At 49.6% G+C, this 19962-nt stretch overlaps 1 protein-coding gene across 1 annotated transcript in view; it reads right to left on the reverse strand.

Annotated features, from left to right (window-relative positions):
• Disc1 (DISC1 scaffold protein) overlaps positions 1 to 19962 on the reverse strand; it is a 210771-nt gene that overhangs the window by 49903 nt on the left and 140906 nt on the right. The gene's annotated exons all lie outside the window — the stretch shown is intronic.

Raw genomic sequence — 19962 nt, forward strand, 5'->3', positions numbered from 1 at the left:
AGAGAAGTCTTAGAGGATTTTTCTGGTGCCTGAGTGGGTATGGGTAGTTTAGAACAGCCATGGCAAAAACGGTGTAAGATTTTCATCTATGAATTCTGGGCATTGCCATTTCACTTCACCTTCCCTCTAATCTCCAAGTCATCCCCCACCCCCACCCCAGCCTGCATTGTGATTATTTGTTGGAGCACATGATCGCACACAGGAGTAGGATGGGGTCACAGGGGACACAGTCTACCTGGTAGGACAGGCTCCATGTCCCCATCACAGCCACACACAGAAGTGGATGTAAGCCTGGATTCACTCTTGCGTGTTTCTCTGAGCCAGGTGAGAGACACCATGTAGAACCTCACACCATAAGCCTGTAAGTGGCATCCAAGACCACTGGACGAAACCATCCTCGGAGCAGAGAGGAGTGGGTCAGCGTTACTCGGAAACCTGCCTGTTCAGGAAGAGCAGCCAACGCTCACGCCCAGCTTCCAATCTACCCTGTGGGGTGGCGGAAGGCTGAGCTCCCATGTGGCAGACCGTCCCTGAGCCCAGTGTGCACCTGAAGACAATATCGACCTTCTGATGCTCACAGCTGAGGAGGAAGGGGAACGCAGGAAGGAAAGGAGACTTTGGAGGTCAGGGAGCTGCTGTGAGCTTTAGCTGTGCAGGGGTAAAGCCCGAGCTCTACCTGCCAAGTGTGTCACCAGCTAATTGGGTATCACATGTCCTGGTGATCCCCACTTTCCCAGATCCACCCAAGTTTCCTCCAAGCCATCTCCTGACGTCCTTCGAGCACACAGCCTGATGTCAGCCGGAGTCAAGGACAAAACCAAAGCCAACTGCTCACAGAGTGTGGAGCAGGTCAGAAATGCTAACGCTCTCAGCAATAAGCAGTCTCACTTCCAGCCCGATGCATATCCTCGCCAAATGTTCCCTTGATGGAAAGACCGGCTGGCCCGTCCTCCATCCTTGCTGACAGCAGCAGGATCCAGGGGCTGCTTTTCTGCTTCCCGGCGTGTTTAAATGCAGAGAAGTTGTGACCTAGAGATTAATTTTCAGTATTTCAAAAGTTGCTTAAAATGTTGATTTATTTCCCTTACCTAGCAGCATATGTGTGAGAAAATACACTCTCTGGTTCCCTTTCTTATGTCAACAAGTTCGTGGATGTATGCATGTGTACATGCCTATGCATGCGCAGGCATGACCACATGCATACATGCTCACGTGCTTATACACGGACGTGTGCGATTCATGTACACATATGTGCTTGGATGCTTGTAAGTTTGCAAGCATGCTTGTACTCACGTAATGCGCCCATATGCTGGCATGTGTACACGCATGCTCGTGTGCGCCGTGTGAGCGTGCAGGGGTGTGCACACACAGATATCATTCTCTTTACTCCCTTTTGCCAGACAGATCAAGGCATGCAATCTGCACCTTTCTTTTGAAATGGAAAACCATCTTAAAATATTTGCTGTGGAAAAACAAATCCGCGTTTGATCCTCTTAGGCTAGGGAAAGCAAGCCCACCCTGGGCGCTGGCGGGACAATTCCTGCACATCACACTGAGTTGGATTCTCACAGTGCTGCTCTAAATCCCTTTGAGGATAGGGATTTAAGGCCCAGGGGAGCCGTTCGGAGGAGGAGAGAATGAAGAAATTCTACCGAGGCTCAGTGATCTACCAAAGCCCAGCCTTTGCCACGTGCATGGGGGTCACTACCCAGCTGCCAAGAAGCACAACAGTGAAGAATTCTAACTCACAGCAGGAAATCCTGCTGTCCTCTGGCAGGCGTACCACAGTCACACCACTCTGTGGTCTGTGCTCCTCCACCCCAGGACAGGGGTCCTCCTGCAATACTAGTAAGAACACAGGGTCACTGGGCTAGGAGATGACTCTATTTGTCATGTGCTTACTGCACAAGTGTAAGACCTGAGCTTCCTCCCCAGCATTCATGTTAAAAGGCTGTGAATGGTGGTACACACTTGTAACCCCAGCACTGGTGGTACAGAGACAGGTGAATCCTGGAACCTGCTGGTCAGCCAGACTGGCATGATCCATGAACTCCAGGCCAAGGGGAGACCCTGTCTCAGATCATAAAGTGGACAGCTCCTGAGAAGGGACATCTGAAGTTACCGTCTGGCCTTTACATGTGTATAGACACACAAGCATCTACATGCACACACACATACATACACGGACACAGACACACATGGATGTGGACACACATGGACGAAGTACAGCAACGTAAGGATTCTGACACCCCGTGCCCTGTTGCATCAGTGGTGGGAAGCACCTCTCCACAGTCTCAATGAGTGAGCAGGCCCAGCCTGAGGCTTCTAACACCATCAGGCCTTAGCAAGTTGGAGCTTCTGAACACTGCCAGCTATTCTAATGTCAAGAGCCTACTCCAGCTGTGGTCTCGACCTACCCTACATATCTCCACATAACATGCTGCCCCTTTCCCTGGAATGGGGCTGCTGATCTTCCCCACTCCACCCTGCCACGTGGCAGCACACCTGATACAGGACCACACTTGCTCTGGGCCTGAGCCCATAGAGCTTTCCTTCTGGAGTGTTCCAGCATGGCAGAAACAAACATGGAGAATGCTAGTCTCCAAAGCTAGCAGTAAAGGCTTGGGTGGGGCTGGCCGGCAATGGCAATCTGCTCAAAGACAGCATGGGAATGTAGCTGACTCTCGGAGGTGGGCAGAGGAGGAGGGAGAAGGGTCTGGATAGTTCCTGGGGCAAGGCCACCATCTTCTGTTGTCCCCTCCATGCTGGGTCACCATATTCCTTTGTCCCCCCCCCTCCCGCAATGCTGGGCCACCATCTTCTGCCCCCACCCCCCATACTGGGCCACCATCTTCTATTGTCCCCACCATGCTAGGCCACCATCGTCCATTGTCCCCTCTGTGCTGGGTCACCATCCTTTTGTTGTTCCCTCCATGCTGGGCCACCATCTTCTGTTGTCTCCCCATGCTGGGCCACCATCTTCTGTTGTCCCCCCATTCTGGGCCACCATCTTCCATTGTCCCCTCCATGCTGGGTCACCATTCTTCTGTTGTCCCCCCACCCCATGCTGGGCCACCATCTTCTGTTGTCCCCCTCCCATTCTGGACCACTATCTTCTGTTGTCCCCCACCATGCAGGGCCACCATCTTCCATTGTCCCCATCATGCAGGGCCACCATCTTCTGTTATCCCACCATGCCTCCTTGTTACTTCTGGAGTCAACACAGGACCATTGACTTGGCTCTTGCATCCTCACTACCCAGGCATCCTCCTCAAATGCCTCCTGATTTTATCCATCTATACACTCTCTGATCCTTGCTTTCTAGCCCTGTGGCTCCTACAAAGCTTTCAATATCTTCAAACCATCCAGGTTACTGTGGTAGCTTGAATAGGTATGGCCTCCATAGACTCCTATGTTTGACTGCTTGGCCCATAGGGAGTGACACTATTAGAAGATGTGGCCTTGTTGGAGTAGGTGTTGCCTTGTGGGAGAAAGTGTGTCACCGTGGGGGTGGGCTCTAAGGTCTTATAAATGTTCAAGCTTCATCCAGTGTGGCAAACGGTCTCCTTCTGCTGCCTGCAGGCAGAGGTAGAACTCTCAGCTCCTCCAGTATCATGTCTGCCTGGATGCTGCCATGCTTCCCACCATGATGATAATGGACTAAACCTCTGAAGTGTAAGCCATCCCTAATGAAATGTTGTCCTTTATAAGAGTTGCCTTGGTCATGGTGTCTCTTTTACAACAATAAAAAAATTTAAGGCAGTTACTCAGAGCATTCCCACAACAGGAACATGAATTCTATTGAAGCCCCAGCCCTGAGCATAGTCCTGGGGCCTGAGGAAATACAAGCATCCAATTCTGCATCCTCCAGTGGTGTGCTAAATGCCACCCTCAGGCTAGCACACCATTCTCACTGGAATCAAACTATAGCCCAGCACTGTGTGCCTCTGCTACTAAGAACTCCAACCTCACTAAACACAAACCAGACACGATGTTTCCACAGGGAATCATAAGAGGATGTAGTCAAAGAGAACCGAATCAGCCAAAGAAACAGACACCAGCACAGACTCTGAGCTATAAAACCATCAGCAATGATGAAAGACAAAGGAGCTCAGACAGACAGACAGACTCACACTGGTCCTGGGAAAACAAGGCCCAGAGGGGACAAGGCAAGAGCGTTCAGGTATCTCAGCTTAGACTGCATCTACCCTTTGGTATCTGCCCCAGGGTACCTTCATGACTCCTCAGGGATGGTGGAGACTCAAGTGAAGTGGAGACATTTCTACACCTAGCACCTAACACACATCTTCCCTCTGCTTTAAACCATCTCTGCTTGACTTCATCCCCAACACAGTGTTCGTGCCATGGAGATCGCAGTTTTGCCGTGTTGTATAAGGAATAAGAACAAAGGGAAAGACCTGGATATGCTCACCCTAAACAGTCAGATGCAGATATTTGCACTCAACCAATGGACAGAAGCAGCTGACCCCCTGTTGTGGAATTAGGGAAGGCTGAAAGAAGCTGAGGAGAAGGGCTACTCTGTAGGAGGACCAGCAGTCTCAGTCTGGACCCCTGAGATCTCTCAAACACTGGACCACCAAACAGGCAGCATCCACCAGCTGATCTGAGGCCCCCAACACACATACAGCAGAGGACGGCCGGGTCTGTGTTCATTCAGAGGTGATGCACCTATCCCTCAAGAGACTGGAGGCTCCAGGGAGGTTAGAGGTCAGGTAGGGTGGAGGGTGGGGACATCCACGTGGAGACAGGGGTAGGGAGGAGGTATGGGATGTGGAACAGTCAGAGGGTGGATGGGGGAGTGGGGAAGGAATAAAATATGGAGTGAAAAAAAATAATTAATTAAAAAATTTCTCTTTCACCTAAAGCTGTTTGAATCAATGGATGCAGAAACCACGGATTGGGGGGGGGGGCATCAACTATGTACCCAAAACTAGACAGAAGGGGAGCACGGGTCAAGGTATGACAGGAGAAGAGAATCATGTCATCAGACAAGACAGCACAGTGCAAGCCATTGTCCTCCTGCCTGGAATGTGTGTGCCGGAAGCTATGCCCATGGTCTGGGGTGTTGACATTGCTGCCCTTGGACGGGAGTATTTCTGATCTCTGAGAGTGAGTGTGACTTCCCAGAGTTTGTTCTTCCAAGAAAGATGTGTTATAAATAGCAACCTGGTCCCTCAGTCCCTCTCTGGAATCCTTCTGGTCCCCAAATGCAATCTCTTTCCCAGGGACTCTTGTCATTGGGAAGTCATGGGCCACCAAGTTCTCACTAATGGCTGAACATGTGGGCTACTCAGTCTTGAACTCCCAGCCTCCAAAACCGAGAATCAAGTGGACCGCTCTTCTTCATCCACACACAGGTACTCACAGCAACAGAGTGGCCATCACATTGTTGCTTTACAGATATTCAGAAATCAGAATGAGTCTGCTTTATGTGTAAGGTGCACAGCCCTTCCCCACCTCTGCCAGGCTGCAGAAAGACCAAAGGAATCAGCCCGAGCCCCCTCCATGGAGAAGAGATTCCTCCAGCCAAGGAGAAGGTGAGAAAAAGACAAGCACCCGGATCCTAAGAGAAAACTGTGTCCCCCCCCCCCGCCCCCACCCCCAGCCACCGGATGCCACCTGATCCAGGTCACATGGACAGCGGGCTCACAGTCTCTCACCCTATGATGTCAGGAATGTGAATAAGAAAATCTCCAAAAGGACAGTTACAACACCTATGAGTTTGATTTACACATTATAGCAAAACGCAAAGGCTGGGGGCCGTGACACTGACCCCAATGAGTGCCGTGTCTGTCGTGCAAGCATGGGAACACGCAGGTTCCTGGGCGCACTGGACATCCAGCCTGGCCTAGCTGGTGAGCTCCAGGTTCAATGAGGGATGCTGTCTCACAAAAAGAAAAATGGTGAGGAATGATTGAAGAAGATATCTGATGTCAACATACACACACAGGCACACACACACACACATACACACACGTGCAGACACACACATGCAGAAACATATATACTCACACAAAGACATACATATATCACCCAGATATGCAAGCATAGACATACACTCACATGCACACACACATATACACACATACAGACATATATACACACAGAAAGCCATATATCACCCAGATACACAAATAAACACACAAATGTGCATTCACACATACATATACACACACTCACACATTCAGACACATGTGTACTCACACAAAGACATGCATATGTCCCCCAGATACACACATGCACTCGAGCACACACATACACACACCACACACACACACACACATATATATGTATATACTCACACAAAGATATACATCACTCAGATATACACGCACACATACACACACACACACAGAGAGAGAGAGAGAGAGACTAAACTGATAAAATATTCCATATACACCTTAAAAAGATCACACCCGCCCCAAGTGAGTCAAGCTCTGTGCACCTCTCTGGTAGCCCTGTCTGAGCCTGCTTCCCACCTGTGGCAGAGCCAGAGGAGCAGATCAGTTGGGAGGCAAGATAGAGGCTAGCGTGCTCAGCGCATTGCACACAGGCAGCCCGTGGTTCCCACAGCAAGAGTGGAGGGGAGCAGCAATTCAGGCAGAATCTCATTTCAGTCTCTCAATTCAGAAATCACATTTGGAATTCTTCTAAAATGGAAACTGAACAGCACGCAACAATCTGCAGTATCCCACTAGCTACAGCCAGCTCCCGCCTTCCTTCCCTCCTCCTCTCCATTCTCCCCTCCCTCCTCCTCTCCCTCCTCCTCTCCCTCCTCCTCTCCCTCCTCTCCTCCCCTCCCTCCTCCCCTCCCTCCTCCCCCTCCCTCCTCCTCTCCCTCCTCCCCTCCCTCCTCCTCTCCCTCTTCCCATCCTTCTTTGCCTCTTCTGCCCAACCTCAGGAGCACAAGATTCATGAGAATTTAAAAATAGCCTAACAGATTTCAAATGGAGTACACTAAATGGGTCCATTTTCCACGCCTTTCATTTTGCATTATGCGCTGGTTGTCTGGAAGCACATGGAGTGAGCGAGGAGGATACGACATTTAAAATCTAATTTTCAGAAATTGGGTCCTAAGGCAGAACAGCAAAGCGCATTTACACGTAGAGTCCTGCCTGCAAATCAATACTGGCAGAAGTCTTGCCCGCTAGCCCAACAGCCTGGCCTCAACTCACAGAGCCACGGAAACCAATTCACTCACTCAGCAGGTGTCTAGTGAGCCCCTGCTAGGTGCCAGGTGGCCGCCTGGTGCCCCCGTTGTTCCTGTACTGTAAGTTCCATGGCCCTCAGGACCTTGTGAACTGATGAGGGAATGCATGGGTACCACACAGGGGCTTTACCACATGGAGGAGATGGGGAGGGAGAGAGGATGGGATGGGAAAGCCGGTGGGGACCTAGGAAAATTGTTTTTTGGAATTTGAGGACAGGTGAAAGGGGTGCGCTGCACTGAATCCCACACAAGGAGGAGGAGGGTCATGGCCTATAACAATTTAGTAGAATTGGATTCTACTCAAGCAGCCAAGAGCTCACATGCAAGAGGTGGGGGATGTGGGCATGGGAACTCCTGGGATAGTCCCTGAAAGTAAGGATGGAGGGACAGCAAGAAATGAGGGTAAGGTAGGTGAAGGCCACATCTGTGTTAAGTCCCCTGTACAGCGAAGCCACTCAAGTCTTTACTGCAGGAGGGTAGTCTGGCTGCTCCTGGCCCAATGAGGTACATTGTGGCTGGATGGGATTAGATCTACCGAGCATTACAGGTGAGGTTACAGGAGTCTGGGATTTGGAAGGTACTTGTCTGGTTCGAAGACATGAATGCAGCCATCTTGAGTAGTAGCCTCCACCTGAGTTACCCCTGTCACTGCCGAGTGATGCCAGTCACTTTTCCTCACGTGGTTGAACATGAAACCCTGGGAGAGATACTCAGAGCTTTGCAACCCACCCTGGGGGCAGGAGAGCTCTGAGCAAGGTAGGTACACTCCATCCTGGGTGAAGCCACAGCAGTCCTTCCAACAAAGCCCCAGGACCTGCTGGTCTTGTGCCATCTTTGAGATCTGTGAGTACCCAACAAACTACACTCTGCAATCCTGGATCCATCTGTCTGTGTTCAATATCACAGCACCATGAGCCGGTCCCTCACACGCTGGGACCAGACTGTTCCAGAGCAGGTGGCTTCATATGCAAAGCTAGTTGAGAAATAGAATTGGCAGACTGTGGTGCTAGACCGGACTGGTCCACACACTCAACGATTTCAACAGAAATGAGAACTGGTGTGAATTCTGATGTTTGTTATCTATGATGTTATCACCTGATAAATAGACAAAATCCATCTAGCAAAATAGGCATGAGTTGATATTCCAGAAGTGGACACAGGTAATTCGTGAATGAGGTTAGTGACCACACTGTATGGCAAAAGCTAAGAGAAAATGACCTGGTGCAGTAGGCATGAGCTGTCCTTTTAAATAAGGTAGTAATACACACACTGAAACGGTGGAGGTGAGGTTACACAGACAGAGAGCGAGCAAAGATACCAGCTGGCCCCTCTCTTGGTGATGAGCAGCTGACAGAGGAAGAAGGTGGCCAAAGAAGAACTGAAGTGTGCCAAGTTGAATGCACACTTAGGCATCTGCACTTGTGACGCGTTGCTCTGACCAAATACATGACAGAATGCAAGTCTGAGAGGAAAGATTTAATGTGGCCTATGGCTTGAGAGGATGGTAGCCATCGTGACAGGAAGGCATGGCAGAGTTCATGGAGCTGGGAGCAAGTGGCTGGGACTCCTCATGTCAGTGGAGCAGGACCAGCAGCCACCTGACTTCCCACACCTTTCCTTTTCATTCAGCCAGGACCCCACCCAATGAGACGCTGCTGCCCACATTCAGGATGTATCTTCCCTCCTTCCATCTCCAAAGCCAGCATGGCTCACACTTACAACTTCACCAACTCTTCTTCTACCTTCTCTGTCCTGAGCCAGAGAAAGCCCTCCACCCGGAGAGTCCTGAGAAACCACAATGCATATACGTATGCAGAGACTCCCAGCCTTGGAGCAGAACACCATCCCTGGTCCTGAAGATTAGCCCATGGACATCCTAGGGTAGTTATTCTACCTACCACACTGGACAGAAAAGGGAGATGGATACAGAATCCCAAGAAGTGGGAACTTTAAAAGTTGGTATATCTGTTGTTACAATAGATGGGTGTACCTGCTAAACATTTCTCATTGCTTGGATGAAATATCTGGCCAAAGCTACTTGATGAGGTAGTTTGCTTTTGACTCATTGCTCCAGGCAGCGAGGTCACAGTGGCAGGGGTCTGAGGCAGCTGGTCACATTGTGTCCACAATCAGGAAGCAGAGAGATGAGGACTGATACTGAGTTTGCTTCAGCCCACGGAACAGTGCCACCTACACCCAGAGTTGTCACACCCACATCCAGAGTTGTCACACCTACATTCAGGGTTGTCACACCCACATCCAGAGTTGTCACACTTACATTCAGGGTTGTCACACCTACATTCAGAGTTGTCACATGTACATCCAGCTTGTCATACCTACATTCAGGGTTATCACAGCCACATCCAGAATTTTCACACCTATATTCAGAGTTGTAATACCTGCATTCAGGGTTGTCACACCTACATCCAGAATTGTTACACCTATATTCAGGGTTGTGCCCCTACAAGCTTGGAACTCAATTATACGGGTTCATGTCGTGTGGTAGGCATAGAATAATATAAATGAACCCATATAATTGAGTTCCAAGCTGGTAGGGGCACAAGCCTCGTTTATGGCCTTGGCATTTATTAATAAATAATAAATCACTATCCAGGAACTGGGGTGCAGGTGGAAATGTCCAAGGTTACAGGGTCACCTGGGTTTCACAATTAAAAGAGGATCAAGAAGGGTGGCTCAGTCAGTAAGAGTGCTCCCTGCGAAAGGAAGAGATTCTGAGCCCATATCCTCAGCATACATTGAAAAGTCAGGATGTGTGCACATACATATATCCCCAGCGGTGAGCACTGGAGACAGGCGGGTCCTAGGAGCCTGCTGGCTGGCAAGCCTAGGCAAAGCTGCAAACTTCAAATTCAGAGAGATATGTCTCAACAAAATAAGGTGAAAAACATTAGAGAAAAACAGACATGTACGTACTGGCAAAGGTGGCACACACACACACACACAGACACACACACACACGACTTGAGGGCCAAGAAATGGCTCTAGAGATCTTGCTGCATGAGCATGGGAGCCTGGTTTTGGACTCTCTCAAGCACTCACATAAAAGCCAGGTACCGTGCTGCACATTTGTGAGGGGCAGGGACAACAAGTGGATACCTGAGGCTCATTGGCCAGCCAATTAGTCAAATTGGTGAGATCCTACCTCAAAAAAAAAAAAAAAAAAAGGTAGACACCTGGCATGGATGTCTGGATGTTCACATACATGACGTAAACACATGCATAGGCACACGTGTAGACACACATGCACACACATAAGCACATGGAAGTAACACATGGAAGGTTGTAGAGGATTCACAACCACATTCGCACACATGTTAACACGGGTTCAGAAATTTGTAATAGGCTTCTGTGCTTATGTCCCTGGTGACTCCTTCACCCTGTGCAAGCAGGATCTTCTCCCATCACAAAACCTTTCCTACCTCCAAGGAGGCCCTAGTAGCCTACAACCACAGCCCCTATGGCCCACAGATAACCCACCTCTCAGAGAGCCAGCAGCAGCAGGGTGAGCCAAGGGGACATTTCAATACTATTGCCCCAGCAGGACATCAGGACTTCCGTAGGCCAGCAGGCATGATTACCCTCCTGTTAGAGCACCAGAAGCAGACAGCCAAGCCTTCCCTCACAGCCTGCTACAACTGGTTCTCCCCTGGTAACCGAAAGCACTCAGTGCCGGCAGAAAATCCGGTCTCCAGCCCCGCGTTGCCTGGAATTTGTTTTAAGTATTTAAAACACATTAGGCTTGACACCAGAGTGGCTAATAAGTTAATGTCCCAGGTATTGTGGAGGAGGAAAGTATGAAATTATTGGCTTAAAATGATCCCAGTGAGACCATTTCTTCTAACAAGATCATAAAATGCATTTTCTCTATGAGCCATATATAACTGGCTTGACTATATAATAAAATGCAGATACAAGCTTAATGGAAGATGGAGCCTGTTAGATTGTAAATTAAGGTGAAAGTCCTGCCTGGTAGTGCCACTTCTGGACAGTGTCTGTTGGCCGATACCCTTTCCACCAAAGGGCCCAGAGATAAGTGTGCCAATCCTGCTTATCACAGGGACACGAGATAAATTCAGAGCTAACTGATAATGCCTTTGACCAACAAGGAGAGATACAGAGAGTGTAAAGTCAAGTTTTCATCCCACAGCTAGAACTGGAGAGACCCTGTAACTCTCTCAGAGTCCTATGTTCGAAAGGGGAGATCACACCAAGAGATTAGGACAATATGTTAATTTTGCTTTTGTTTTATAAACAGGTCTCATGTCGTCCAGACTGGTCTTGAATTTGCTTTGTAGGTGAGGATGCCCTTGAACTCCTGATCCCCCTGCCTCTTCACGGGGCTGGGATTACACACATATGCCACAATATTCAGCTTATGTGGTGCTGGGGATGGGCCCCATGCTTCATGTACTCTTGGCAAGCACTCTACTGACTGACAGAGCCACATGCCTGGTCCCATTATGTTTAAGTATGAGAAATAAATATTGAAATTCCTTTGGGTTTGATGTTGGCTGCAGGTGTTTCGATTCAGAACACACAGGCCAGTGACCTCAGTCCCTGTCCTGCTTAACTTTGCTCATCTGACAGGTGTTAAGGAGACTTTTCTTAGGAGTCTCAACTGAGGAACTGCTGGAAACAGCCTGGCCTGTGGACATGTCTGTGAGGGATTGACTTGAGTATGTGATATAGACACCGTATTCAGATGTCTTGAAATCTCTTTAGCATATCTCTCTTTGTCCGACTTAGAAGGCATCACCTGTGATGTCAGACACTCAGGCATGTATTGTATCTTTAATTTTTTTCAAACCTTTTTATTCAATGATAGTTCTTAAGTGCCTTTAACCTCCCTTTTAGACCACCACCAACCAGAGGTAGTGGGAAAGAAAGGATACAGGGGAAGTGGGCCTGTTTAGAAATGGTTCTTTGGAGAAAATCCCATCTGCGTTGTCAGGAAACCAGCAGTTCAGTTCACAGGTCAGCAGCGGCAGCTCGATCCACTCACAAACACTTCTTGGATACGCCAGCAGTCCAGTTCGGTAGAGAAGGGATGGCAAACAGGGATCAGCAGTGGTGCCGTGACCTAGCAGAGACAGCCAGGCCTCAGCCACAGCTTGAGTCATCAGGGAGGACCAGGGCCAACAGGAACACCAGGAGAAGTTCCCAGCTCTGCCTCTCTCAGCAAAGCGAAGATCAGTGAGGACTTGAGACCCACAAGCACTGTACAGCATTCATTGCACAGCTAGCTCTATAAGCAAGCCTAGCTCAGCCCCGGTCACTGTCTGTCAAGTCCTAGTTATACCCTCCAAATATCATGTGTCTTGTTGTAGCACAGGTATCTGTCTCAGCTGACATCACTCTGCCAATCAGCCTGAGTCCACAGAAGCAACAAGAAGTCACGAGATGCCACCAAAAGTTTTTTTTTTTTTGATGTATTTCTCTCTATAGAGTCCAGACAAACAGAGCTCAGCTATGCGAAGTAAGACAGACCAATACATGCATGTGGTTAGCAAAGAATCCTTTATCACGTTGTCTTTTCACGTTGTTTGTTTTAGTAGAACATCCTTTCTCCTGTGTCCGATTCAATGAGATGTTCCTTCACATGTTTGCCTTAGTAAAACACCATCCAACACTACTGGCTTTCCAAAGAACTCTTAAGTCCCCACTTCAATATATGGTCTGTCTCTAACTCGGGCTTACTGTGAAGCAGTCTGCAGGCTGCTCCCAGGGGCTCCACGTCTGCCCTTTCTCTCAGAGGTCATCTAGCCACTCTCTAAATCAACTCCATGGAAGACACAAATTCCAGAGTATGCTGGTCTGTGTGGGGTGGAGAGCAGGGACACTTCCCAACATCCTTGCCACCTATTTAGAAAGGAGAATCAGGTTTCAGTTATGAACCTGAACAGTTTCCCATCCGAGCCAAATGAAGACTCTCCCTCCACATGGGCTTGAATGCCACGGACAGTCCGTTCGTGGGAGACGTCCAGCAACGACTGGCTACAGAAGAGCTCGGCAACTTAGGAAGGACCTTGAATACACAAACCAGCATTTCCATACCTCATTTACTTATCTGAAGACCAGGGCGATGCCCTTCTCACTCCCACAGGAGTCCAGGAGGTTCATGTCCTCACAGCAGCTGACAGTGGCCATTGATGCCAGACTGGCTCTCCTCGTTCCCACCATCACATCAGAACAGAGGCAACAGCCAAGGGGTATTAACCTCCATTTCACACATTGTTACACAGGAGTCTTCTAGGGAGTGCAGATTGAACTTAATTTCTGAAGCAATTTAATAAGGGCTCACTGGAGTTGAGGCGTGACTTCTGACAGGCTGCAGAGGAGTGAGCTTGAGCCAGGGACACGAACAGACCGTGCTGGACGCAGACAGCACCTGATCCATGACTATTCAGTTAGGAACCAGCCGTGGCCTAAGTCACTCATCTGGCTTAGAAGGCCCAGCAAACGCAGGCGTTGGCTGCTGGAGCGTCAGTCATCACAGCAGCAGCAGCTGGAGGAGGGCTGCATGTCACAGACCTGGCAGTTCCATGTACCCCAGCCATAGGGCAGATGGTGCTACCAGGGCACAGAGGGAGAACAGAGTCTTTGAGATGAGACCAGTAGAGAGCCAAACACACACAGGCCCATTGAGCAGACATGTTCAGATCCGTGTTTTTACCTGCACAAGAAAACTAAGAATGTCCAAATGGGAGCGACATCAGCGTGAACAATCATCTCACGTGGACACACAAACACACAGACTAGATCAGACCAGAGAGAATTCAGTAGCAGACCTCGGTAATACACCTGATGCCACAGGCTCCCTGTGAACTCAATATGCCACCAAGCTTTTCTGCCCTCTGGTCTCTTGCCTGGGATATTTAAATCACATGATCAGAGGCCCCAGTGGGTCAAAGACCAGTGTTGTGGGGGGAATGTAATGGGAACATTCTGCCAGCTTATTTGCTAAAAGCCCCCCCTTTTTTCTTCTCTATTGACAATGATAGTAACGGGCAAGTTGATCTCAGACTCCCAACTTGTCCTGGAGCCCAGGGATTCCCAGTGACTTCAGACATGCAGCTGGCCTTCCAGCTGGACACCTCTGCTAACAGCAACCCCCTGTCTCATTTAGGTTCCCAACCAATCCAGGAACCAATCCAGCAGCTCTGTCCTCCTCACCAAGTGCCCCTTCTTACATAGAACAGAACCTGAGGTAACAGACAACACACTTGACCTTAACCAAAAAGGCTAAGAAACAGAGGGACCCGGAGAGGCAGCAGCAGCCCTCTCCCAAAGGGAATGAATACAAAAGAGAAGTCATGTGTTGGCTTCCAAAACAACGTTGCTGGACTCCGGAAAAAACCCAGGGCCATCTTCCAGTCACTTCCTTCTTCCTTTGGTATTTCCGCCTTCTGCAGACTCTCTCCTTGGCTCAGTTTCCTTGAGCCTCCCTGGGCTTCCTGGCCCAAATAAGCTACGGAACAGTCTCTAGCCCCACCTGCCCACTTGCTCTGAGCTCTTTGCCATGGAGCCTCTGATGAGCTTGTGACCTGCTTGTTTTCAGAGGAGGCTTGTCTGTGTTCTATGTGGCAGGTGGGGAAGTGCCACCAAGTCCCCACAGAGCCTGGGAAGAGCAGCTCTCCAGCAAGCAGAGGCCACAACACCAACGGTTTCAGCCATTCCCACAATCTGGGGTTAAAAGTGCATTCTTTGGACTGTAGGGCTGTATTGTGACAGAGACTCCTTGGGACAGGATTTCCATATTTTTGTCTGGAGCCAGAGTGGGAGCCAGAGGTGGAGCAGAGGAAGCGTCACAGGACAGTGCACTCCGGTGGGCCAAGCTCCAGGGAAGTTAAGTACCTTCTAGACACAAGGGCACAGCTTCTGTGTGGAGGACACCTGAGAGAGAACAATAGGCCCTGCTAACGCTATTGTCCCTCACACAGGACTGACCGGACCCAGGAGCCTCTTGAGCCTCTTCTGTCTTCCTAGCACGAGGAAAGCTGAGATATGAAAACTTCAAAGAGTTCGAGGTCAGCTTAGGTTCCAGAGTGAGTGCCCAACGTTCTGAGGTACAGAACAAGATACTGCCTCAGGACTGAGTAAAGTTAGATAGACTGAACCCACAGAGCCTCTAACAGGATGCCGACAGCCTCTTAGGAACTTGGCGTAGAATACTCGTTAAGGCTCTGTATCCCTCCCTTTCCTGTTTGCTGTGACGCAACACCTAACAGTCTTGGCCTGTCTGCCCTGTGACGGAGACACAGAGAAAGGCTTAAAGCAGAGACTACTGTGAGCAGATGGGTGGAAGGTCAGCTTCACAAAGAAATCATCTCTGCCACAGAAGAGCGACACAGGTCCCCTAATTCCTGTGGCATCGGACACAATACCAGAACAGAATCTATACTCAGGATATGAACATGTTACGGACGCTTCAGCTGCTGTGCATGACAACGCTGCAGCAGCCTGTCATAAAAATATCTGTATACACACACACACACACACACACACACTAGTAGCAACCCAATAACAGTGCTCTCGATGATCCTAAGTTAGATCTGTACAGATATGTATCATTCTGGGGCTCAGGGTTATTTTGTTTTGTTTTGTTTTGTTTTTCAATATAAATTGGCTAACAAAGCAACCATGTAGACCCCACTATAGTAAGGCTGTAATTCAGACCGGGAAGAAGAAGGCCAACCTGGTGTGTCCAGGAAAAGAAGGTTCTTTGGTGGCTGAAGAAAAATTAAGTCAGAAGGAGCCTCCAGACACCAGTCATCTCCAAAGCCGTGGGTGGGCTGAAGAGGCACTTCATTCCAGACACACACACTCACAGACCTAAACGTACTGAGGCTCTCCAGGATCCCAAGCAAGAATTCCAGGAAGCAGACCAAGTCCTGAGAACATGCATGAAGCCATGAAGACAATAGCACATCCCCTTGGGAGAGTCTCAGCCCTCTGATGTGGCCTTGCTTAAAGAGGTCACGGCTAGAGTATGAGAGCTGAGTTTGAGCTTGACCCCTCTCCTCCTCCATATCCAAAAATCCTTAGGAAGTTCGGTGGATGAATAAATCTCTGGCCAGCATCTAAGTCCCAAGGGCTTCCTCTCTTTTTGTTTCCTGAGCTTTTTTCCCCCTGCCCTGTTAGAGGGCCCTTCCGGCCCAGCCTTTCCTTCAGCCTAGTCTCCTACTATTGAACTCTGAAAATCTAGCCAATAAAACTCTAGCTTATGCACATGCTGGACCCTGGCTCATACAGGACAGGCTGGGACCAATTGTCAAGAGGCTGTGTGACCCAAGCCAACTTGTAAGATCACCTTGTACCTTGTGGTCAGCAAGTCACTGTGGAGAAGGGGCACAAAGTAAGGGTGGGTCTGAGAGAGCAGCCTGTGCCCTGGGGGCAAGCTGCAGCTCATACGTATGAACCTGCGTCCTGCATCCATCCACCCTAGACTTTACACTCAGCTTTGCCCAGGGGTAACCCACCAGTGTCCCTGTATAAGCCTGCTTTCAACATGGGCTGCTGCACACGGCCTGTTGGCATCTAAGGTACTAGCTTGCTTATTGTTAGATGTGCTTCCTGCTCCCTTATACATTCAAAGCAGGGTGTGGGGAAGGTAGGGCTGCCCTTCTCAGAAATCAGCTGACAGTAATGATCTCGGGAGGAGAGTATTTCTGAACATTTGGGAGAGCGCTTTGCTCCTTTTCTGATTTTAAAGGGGAATGTGAGCACCCCACTCAAGCTAGCCCTAGAGATGAACAGGCAGGCAGAGATGCAGCTGTCCCTCAGTCCACCGCCGATGACCACCAGATAAACAATGCCCCATGACTGCTTCCTCGCCCCAGCCCAGTCCAGTGAATCCTCAGAGCACTGAGGCCCCGCAGAGGCACGCACGCACGCACGCTGCAAAAAGGCCAAAGGTTGTCACAGAAGAGAGCAAAAGGGAAAGATTTAGTCATGGCGTGTGGATGTGGGGAAAGTAGATCAGCCATGCTCCACGGAGCTTGCGTGCAGCACTGTCTGGGCTGGTTAGTCCTGGCTGGAAAGAAACAGCTGATCCCGCAACCCAGGCAGGAGGAGGAGAAATACGAGCGATGAAAGGGATCCGGACTCACGGAGAAAGGAGATGGTGACAAGGACACTGTCAGCTGGCGATTAATCCAAGACCTCTGTAAAAGCCAGCAGTGGCCCTGCCTGTCATAAGCACCTTGCCCCTCGGCTAGCTTTCAAGATTCTCCTCCATTTTCACTGTGTCTCTGAAGTCTGGCAGAGCACCTGCTCACTCTTTAGGCTCTCTCTTGCACACCTCGTGGCCTTGCATACCTCCTGTGGCCGTGGCCCACCCTGTGTCTCACAAGCCGACGGTGTGAGACCCTGGGCCTCACATTCATCAGTGATGCCCCAAGGCAGGCACTGCCCTCACCTCTGAGTTGCTCACAGAACCTGAGGCACCGAACACTGAGCGCTTCCCAACTTTGTGTAGGAAGTTTTCTACAGACATTCAGCTCGGTCCCAGCAGAGAATCTCTGGCACAGGTGTGAACAGCCCGGTGCCCCACTTTTGGTGATACTTCACGTCACCTCCCATCAAAGCTGTGGGGAACTTGGAAGTAGCAGTTAGGAGACCATAGCCCTGAGTCCAGGCCCAGCTTGGCCATGAGGAACATTTTTTCTTCTTCCCCAAGCCACATAGAATCTTCTGAAAACCTCACATTCCTGCTCAGCGGAACCGGAGCGATCCAGCCTGTGGTGGTTTGAATGAGAACTGACCCCACCGGCTCACGTATCTTACCACCAGTCCCAGGTGGCAGTGCTGATTACGGAGGAGGCTCTGGAATGTTTAGGGTGTGGTACCTCTAAGGAGGAAGAGCACATTACTAGGTGTGCTAGTGGGTGCACATGAACTGAGAACTGAACACACACACACACACACACACACACACACACACACACACTCAACCCACTTCTGATTCACACTCTAGGGCCGGGAGGTCACTGTGGGTGACTTTGATCCTCGCTCCGTGCCTTCAACCCTCACATGTGCTGCCTCTGTGGAGACGATCGATGACGGATGTATTCACTGAGAGCGCCCTGTGTTTCATGCTTAATGGGAGAAATCAATTCCAGGGGGTTCGGTGTTATCAGGAATCCATCCGGGTGAAGGCAGAAATTGATTCAAAATAATCAGCATTGAGTCACACCCGACTGCTTCCTCTTCCTGGCATCCCAGCCCAAGGAAACAGGTGCCCTGCCCTACGTGTATAAACCCACCATCCATAGCCAGCATTCTGCTCTCTGTAAAGCAGTCGACCCCAGGAAGCGATCTAGGAAAGGGACCGGCAAAGTCCATAGCTTGAGAATGAGCACAGCCCTGCGGTTCAGAGGCAACGCTTGGCTGAGGCTGAGCCTGGAGTCAGAGAGAGCAACTGCTGTGTTTTGGAGATGGCTCAAATGTGTCCCCTGGGACTTTCCATAGAGATTTAATCCCCATTGTGAAGCAGGAGAGAGTGGAAATTTAATCTGACTACAGTGTTCAGAGTTGAGCCCCTGGGAGGTGAAGAGTATTGGATATCAGTCATTAGGGTAAAGCCCGTGATTGAATCCCAGTGGCTTTATAAGACAGAGGGGGGAAACTGTGTAAGTCTTTCTCTTCCTGATATTCTGAGTCACCATGGGACTCTGTCAGGAGAAAGGTCACCACAGTAGCCTTCAACCTTGTATCTGGAGAACTGTAGCCCAAATAAGCTTTCTTTATAGCTTCGTCTGTGGTATATTATTACCAACAGAAATATAGAAGGTCACAGGCTACAGTTCCTTCTCCAATACGGAATGCTCGTGGGTAAAGCATATAGTAGTTCACTTTGAACTCCAGAAGGCCCTAAAAGTACTGTGAGACAGGTCGTAGCCAGCAGCTTCCGCTCTGCATACCCTACTCCCCTGGGCCACTTTGATGTCTATAATTGGTGTGAATGATCAGCAAAGTCCATTCTGTTTATTCCTTAAGTGGGAATTTGCAAATAAGCCCTTGGGGGTGTGTGTGCATTGTGTGTGTTGCATGTGTGTTTATATTCATGTGTGTGCATATATGTGTGCAACTGCATATGTGTATGGTATGTGTGCATAAGGAGGCCAGAAATGGACATCAGGTGTCTTCCTCCACCGATTTCTACATTATTTTGAGGCCAGGATATCTCGGTGAACCCTGGGGCTCTCTGGTTTGGCTAGATGAAGCCTCCACCTGTCTCTACTTCCAACCATGAGGGGGTTCGGATCTGCTTTTTATGTGGGTACTGGGAGCTCCAACTTGGGTCTTTGAACTCTTATAGCAAGCACGTTACAGACTGAGCCAGTTCCCCACATCCCAGCGTTCTTGTTTTAAATAAGAAACAAGAAGACATTTGTAGTAGAATACAGAATAACTGATCTAACTGGTCAGGGAATGAGTATCTGCTTTTCATAGATGTGATGGTAGGCTTTGTGCTGTAGAAGAGCATGAGAGGTGTTCCAGGGTGAAGACTACACAGCTGCCTACAGTCCACAGGACTTGCAGATTCCATGAGACATGGTTCAGATCGATCTGGGGATAAAGTGACCCTGCCCGGAACTCCATATGCATCCTTCCTTCTTCAAATAGAAGGCAGCAGGTCATCTCTGGATAGCATCTTGGCACCAAGGAACCCCCCAGCTGCCATGTGGAAAAGACGGGGCACAGAGAGA

Source organism: Mus caroli, unplaced genomic scaffold (genome assembly GCF_978045245.1).
Source record: "Mus caroli unplaced genomic scaffold, Mus_caroli_1 scaffold_10, whole genome shotgun sequence".
Lineage (NCBI taxonomy): Eukaryota > Metazoa > Chordata > Mammalia > Rodentia > Muridae > Mus > Mus caroli.